We start from the raw sequence: 6,563 nt of genomic DNA on the forward strand, positions 1-6,563 counted from the left end.
GCAGCATCTGGGCTGGGAAAGAGGCCCCGAGTTTGCTTTCGGAACTTCCCCCTCCGTTTTCAGTCAGTCTCTACGGCCAAGTCCGAATATGAGCCCGTGATGGCTCAACGAAACAAAGAGCCAGCAATCAGAGAGAGAGAGAGAGAGAGAGAGAGAGAGAGAGAGAGAGAGAGAGAGAGAGAGAGAGAGAGAGAGAGAGATGGTGCTAGACATTCCCGGATCCAGCCCTCGAGGAGAGGACTGCCAATGCCTTGCCCCCCCCCCCCCGCCTCCAACTGCAAATCGACGCTCGCTCTCACTGGGCGCAGCGAGGCTTACTCTCGAGTAAACACGCGCGAGGGAGGGGGCCCCTTCCTGGCTGCTGCCATCCCGCCCAAGCTGCTCTGCTCGCAGGGATTTACTTCCGAGAAGACGTACAAGAGGATTGGGCTGAACAAAACTGAACAGGGAGGGGGGAGGAGAAAAAGTCTGGAATGCATTGATGGGGAAACAAAACGAAACAAAAATCCTACGGGGTGTGTAGCGTGTGTCCCCCCTCCCCGCTCTAAAGCAGTCCGCCCTTTATCTACAGCCCCCCCCCCTTCCGCGCTAGTCCTTTGCAGCAGACCTTTGGAGAGGCGAGTGGCTCTTTGGCTCTCTCGCTACCTGCAGCTGCAGCGCACGACTAACGCTGGGGTGCCTGCCTGCCTGGACGGCTAACCCGGAAGACGAGAGAGCGGTGTGTGTGTGTGTGTGTGTGTGTGTGTGTGAGAGAGAGAGAGAGAGAGAGAGAGAGAGAGAGAGAGAGAGAGAGAGAGAGAGAGAGAGAGAGAGAGAGTCTGACGCCACTTGTACGTGCTTCTATTTCTGTACCTGCCTTAGCCGGCTTGTTGGAGGGCTGAGCGGGGCTGGGGCTGCTGCAGCCTCCGCCTGGCCGTCGGCTCAGCCTGCGGCTCCCCCTCCCCTCCCCAGACCAGCGTTGCTCCTGGCTGCCCCTCCTCCCTCCCTCCCGCGGCTCCTCCGCCCCCTCCCGGCCGCCACCAATATCTTTCCCTTCAACCCCCTGCTGCCACTGAGGCTGTCTGGGATGCGGCGTCCGGGGAGACCACCCTTGCTCGCCACTGCTGGGTGAGTAGCTCTAGATTTCCCTTTTTTGCTTCGGCGGCCCGAGGAAGCCCGTTCCTTTCTCCAGCGCAGCACGCTGCCCTGGATGTGAAGCCGCCTTTTCATTAGGGGTTATATATATTGGCTGCTCCCTCCCTCTCTCTTTCTCTCGGTACCACTTTGCTCTGGTGACTTGGTTACATACAGGCAGGGAGGAAGGGAGAAATGGTGACTGTTGCGGCTGGAAAGGGCGAGTTTGGCGTGTGCGTAAAAGGCAGCGAGGGCTGAGCGCTGCCGCCTGCGGAGTTTGCCGTCGAGATCCGTACGGATCTCCACACAAAAGGTCTGAAGAGACGGCGGTTCAAAGGGTGGCCCGCCCCGTCGTGGAGAAGATCCTAAGGCAGCAGAAGCGAGGCAGGTCTCAGCCCGGGTTTCCCGCTACGAGGGAGAAACGTGGCGGCAGCACCCTTGGGTGCTATGAGCCGCCTTCTGCGGAAAGGGCGCGCGGAGCATTAGGAGAGGTCGCTTGTTTTTATTTGCAGCGAGGTGCAAATAACTGGAATGAAATCAGACTCGAAAGTGTCGGAGCTGGAGAGAAGACCCGGTCAGCTTGTGTGGCAAAAGTTGGGGAGTGTTTGGGGTCAGGAGGAGCCACGGAGTGACACGTAGTGTCCTGGAGAGAAGCAGCAGCGAATTTAGAGGCGATTGTGGACGTGGAGGAAACTGCTCTTGGTGAATATCCAGCACAGGCAAATGCTCTCTGGGGTCAGAGCTCGTGGTGACTATAGAAATGGCTCCCTTCCTATTATTTCCTTTTTTTAAAGTCTCTTAAACTAAGATAAATTAGGAAGGGGTGGAGACCCAGTCTGGGGTGAGGGGAGAGGGAGAGGGAGAAAACGAGCAGCGCGTGTAAATAAACAGTCTTTGTTATGTCTGTTCACAATGGGGGTCTCCCCCTGCTCTTATCACTGGCACAGGTGCCTGCCTACCTTGAAAGACACAATTAACAGTTGCTTTTGTGTGTGTGCGCGCGCGTGTGTGTTGCGAGTGCAAACATGGTGGGAGTCATCTCAGCGAGATGGCATCGCGAGTCCATTCAGATAAAACCACGGAGTAAAATCTGGGGAATCTCCCGTCAAAAGCAAAATTGAATGCGAGGGATAGGGAGCAGATGTGCATCTATAGCAGTACATCATTCCCTAACCGGAAATACATTTATAGTATATTAAAAAGGAGGCGGGTTGTTGTTTTTAATCCCAGGGAATGATTTACCTAGACCAAAACTTTTGCAACTTAAAAACAAAAGGGAACCAAAAGAAAAAGCTAGTTTACCCCAGCGATCTCTGTCCTCTAATTATATACATTGACTAGATTAATATCTCCCTGTCCACTGGTAGGAGGCAGCTGCCAACCTTTTCCTGGCACTAAATATAACCACCCGCGTTCCCTCTGCCTGTCTCGAACCTGCTGCTGTTGTATAAAATGCATCCCATTACATGCATCTGTAAGGAAAACAACGCGGGGTGTCTTAAATTGTCTTCCCTTTCTGAATCTGGCGTTCCCCGGATAGAGTCCACTAAACAACCGACGGCCCCCCGAAATCCTGATGGGAGGCTCGGGGAGAGACGGCGCAGGCTGCTTCTTCGGCCCACGCAGAGATTTGCCAGGGATTGGAGCCGGCTGGCTGCTGCAGTGCCGCCGCAGCCCGCTGCCCATTCAAGCAGATTCTCTCCAGAGAGGACTTTAATAAAATTGACAGAATAGTTGTTTAACCAGCCGTGTGAAGCGGGCTGAATCTCAGCCCCAGAAAATTAGTTAAGCTGCTGCATCCGTGGTCCTTGTGCGGGTTAGTTGATGTTCCGATGAGTGAATTAATTAAATAAGAGGCCCCAACACACGCTCACACACACGCACACACGCGCATGCCTTGCTCTCCTTCGTTTCCTTACTCGGAGTAGTCGGCTGCAGCGATGCATTTAATAGCAACGCGACCTCAGAAAGCGCAGATAGAGTTGCTAGCCAGCGGAGAGGGCTGCTTTTTTGCTTTTCCTTTTTTTTTTTTTTTTAAAGAAACTGGAGACGCGCTGCTCGCTCAAGGAAGAAGGAGCCGAGAGAAACGAGTTAAGGGGGAAGAATTCACAGCTTTCACCCTCGTTACAACGAGGCACGGAGGGAGGTGGAATCCGATCTCCCGTAAATGATCCGGGGGAGTCTCTCCTGGGCAGTCGGGCGCCCTTGCTCCCTTCGCTGCTAGCAAGGATCCAGGAACAACCCCACACTTCGTCCCCAATTAAACCGCCGCAGAAAAGGCAACATTTAAAACAGTGGCGAGGGCTCCTCTATGTGTTGGATTCGAAAGAAAGATTTAGAGATCTGAGCCGAAGCAGGGAAAAGAGACGAGGCGCAAGGCAAAAGCACAAAACAAAAGCCATTCCTAAAATCCCAAATTTAGCCATGCTAGTGGCAGGCACTAATAATAATGCAGAGGATCTGAGGAGAAAGGGGAGGCAAGTTGCCTTTTATGCAAAAGCCTTGAAGAATGGTAACGGGGAGCTGGAGAGGAGGAACGCGGCCGCTGGGAATGTTGCCGCGTCGCTGTTTTTGAACGAGAGTTTTTGCGCGCTTTTCGGCCTGCGAAGGATGCGCGGCGGGGCGAGGCTCCCTCGGCGCGGGCGGTGGGCCGGCTGGCTCTCTCGCGGTGGGGAAGTGGCAGGAGCCGGCTGCAGGGTAACCTGACACGCGGGGCTTCAGGGGAGTTTCCTGGGCAGCCTTAGGGTCTCTCGCTCGCCATAAATCAAGCAGCTTGATTAATCTTTACAATTTGTCTTTTAAAACAAACAAGGCGAATTATCAGCTCGTTAACTGCGATTTTATCACCTGTCTAAAACAAACAGCTTCCTTTAACACCCCCCTCGGAAAAAAAGGGGGAAACACCCGCAGCTTTGCTGAGTGCGGGAAAGGGCAATATTTAAAACGGTGGTTTGAACGCACAGCGCATCATTATGCACGCATTTATGCCAGCATTTCAGAGAGGTACAGGAGCGCATCTAGGCGAGAAAACAATGAAATTACCTTTTTATCCCACAATGCCTCAGTGGAGGGTCTCGATCTGGCCTCTGGGATTTTGGTAATTTGGAAATTTGTAAAATGTTTGCTCATTTATTAATTAAAAACATGCCCCATCTACATACACACACACACATCCCAACACCCCTCTGAAACCTCGACAGGGCAGGCGGAGGAGGGGCGGGGAAGGCTCTCAGGTAAATCAAAATGTGTCCAACTTTATTCCCGAGTAACAAAATCGAAGCTTTTCTTTCCGTCTCTTGTCACTGGGGCTGGGGAGTGAAATAATTCTGCATGCTGCATGTCACTTTAAAATATCGTTTTGTGGTAAAGACAAAGCTAATATTAGAACAGGAGAAAAGGTTCAGATCACGAACGAGGGGGGGAAAGCAAGCTGGTCTCTCCCTCGCTCCCTCCCTCCCGGCTGCCAGTCCTGGTGGAGCCGGAAGCCCTTCACAACGCGATATTGGGGGAATATCATATTTTCTAGCGCTGGCTTGACACTGAACCCCCCACGACCCCTTGACCTTCCTTTGATTTGGGAAGGTCTCCTCCGCGTTCCAGGGCTGCTTCTGTGCTTGGCGGGATCTCTCGCTGCTGCTGCTGCTTCTCCTCCCTCCACAGAATTTTTACCTGGGGAAGGAAAACGTCCGGCAGGAGAGAGAGGAGAGCCCGCGCTTTCTGGTTGCTGCTGTATTGTTTAGATTACGCACTGTGTGCGTGTAGGAAAGGCTTTAGTTTAGGTTTTGGTGAGAAACAGCGGCTTCTCTTGAAAACAAAACCACGCAAACAAAAATGAAGCGGGTTGAAGATCTGAAAAGGCCAGCAGCAACTGGGACCGGCCTGATCGTGGCGCACACACTCCTGGTGGAGATGGGCTGCTTGCCCCGGTCCCCTCTCGTCTCTCCGGGCGCACACTGAGCCTGAAGGACAAGGGGCGCCTCCCGGAGCTCACGTCTCGCTGGGCCAGGGTCTGCTCGCGGTGCGTGCTGGGGAGAATGGCAGAGGCAGTGGGTGGGTCGATCGGCCTTGGCTCCCTGACAAGCCCACCATCTCAGCCCACCCTCCGGCCCCAGGAGCAGAGCGGGAGGAGCCCTGCTGCCCGGGCCGGCTGCCCCCACTTCTCCTCTTTCTTACCCGGATCGCCATGGCTCCCCTCCTGCTTTGGAAGAGGGTGGGCTGGGGGTCTCTCTCTCCGTCTCTCTCCTCGCAACTAAGCTGAAGAGGAAGCCGAGGACTCCGGGAAGGCATCCGGGAGAAAACAAAGACCAAACGAGCGAGAGAAGCAGCACAAGCTGGAGGGCGGAGAAAAGGGCATTGCAAGGGAGCATCGTCCTAACCTCCAGGGCCCACGGGCTGGGATGGGATCCCCGCCGGACCCGGCGCAAAGAGGGGGCAGCAGGGAGAAGGAGAGAGGGGGAGAGGGCTCTGGGCTGCGCCTTCCCGCCCGCCTTGTTTGGGAATCTGGAATTGTTTTGTCTGGCTCGGAAGGTGACAGGGAGGCGAGGGCCGGGGGGAGAGGAGGAGAGGGGCGCAGGAGGGTGCCTCCAGCTCCCCGGAGAGCCCGCGGAGGCTTGGAGGGGGCAACGAGGGGCTGAGCAGGGTGGGCTCTGCCCACCCCCTTTGGGGTATATTATTAAAAAGTTCATTTCCTGGCGAATTTGGCAGCGGCGGGTGACGTCAGAGCCCCGGCGTCTCGGCGACGGCCCGCCTGGCTGGGGAGAAGGAGCCTCCTCTGGCCCAATTACGGGCTGTCAATCTTCCCCTCCCCCGCCCTTCAGGAAAGTGGCCTGGCCTCCCCCTCCCCCTTCATATGGGGCGGGGGAGCAAGGAGAGGAGGCAGAGAAGCCACCCACCCACCCAGATCCCCACCGAGGGTGCTGCATCTGACCTCCGTGCCATTTCGCTCCCCTTGCAGCCTAGCCTTCTTCGCCTGTAAGGTGAGGAGGAGGCGGAATTGTCCCCCCAGCTAGGATGCTGCAAGCGCGTCTCTTTCTCCCTAACCCACCCTAACAGGTATTCACGCTCTGTGCTGTCATTTGCACCCGCCAACAACCCACGAAGAGCGATGATGCAATTTGATCGGGCACACACCAAAGTCTTGCTTTGACGCTGGAAATTCAATTTATATCTCCAGCACTCTAGGAATGACAGTCTGCTCATTATTTTTTATCTCCTCCCTCTCCTCACACAGCGCATAAGGTATATAGTTCCTTGGGCTGGAATGTGTGTGTACGTGGCAGTATTGTCTTATAAGTTGGTGCCAACACCAATTCCAAAAAATCCCTATTAGGGCAATCCCTTTATTAGGCTAACCAGAAGTCACAAAACAAGGTGCAGACTTTCTTGTCCCCCAGAACTCTTGCCATTTAGCCTGATGAAGGTTTCTGAAGCACCCCAAAGCTTGCTTATTG

This window comes from Podarcis muralis, chromosome 2 (genome assembly GCF_964188315.1).
Source record: "Podarcis muralis chromosome 2, rPodMur119.hap1.1, whole genome shotgun sequence".
Classification (NCBI taxonomy): domain Eukaryota; kingdom Metazoa; phylum Chordata; class Lepidosauria; order Squamata; family Lacertidae; genus Podarcis; species Podarcis muralis.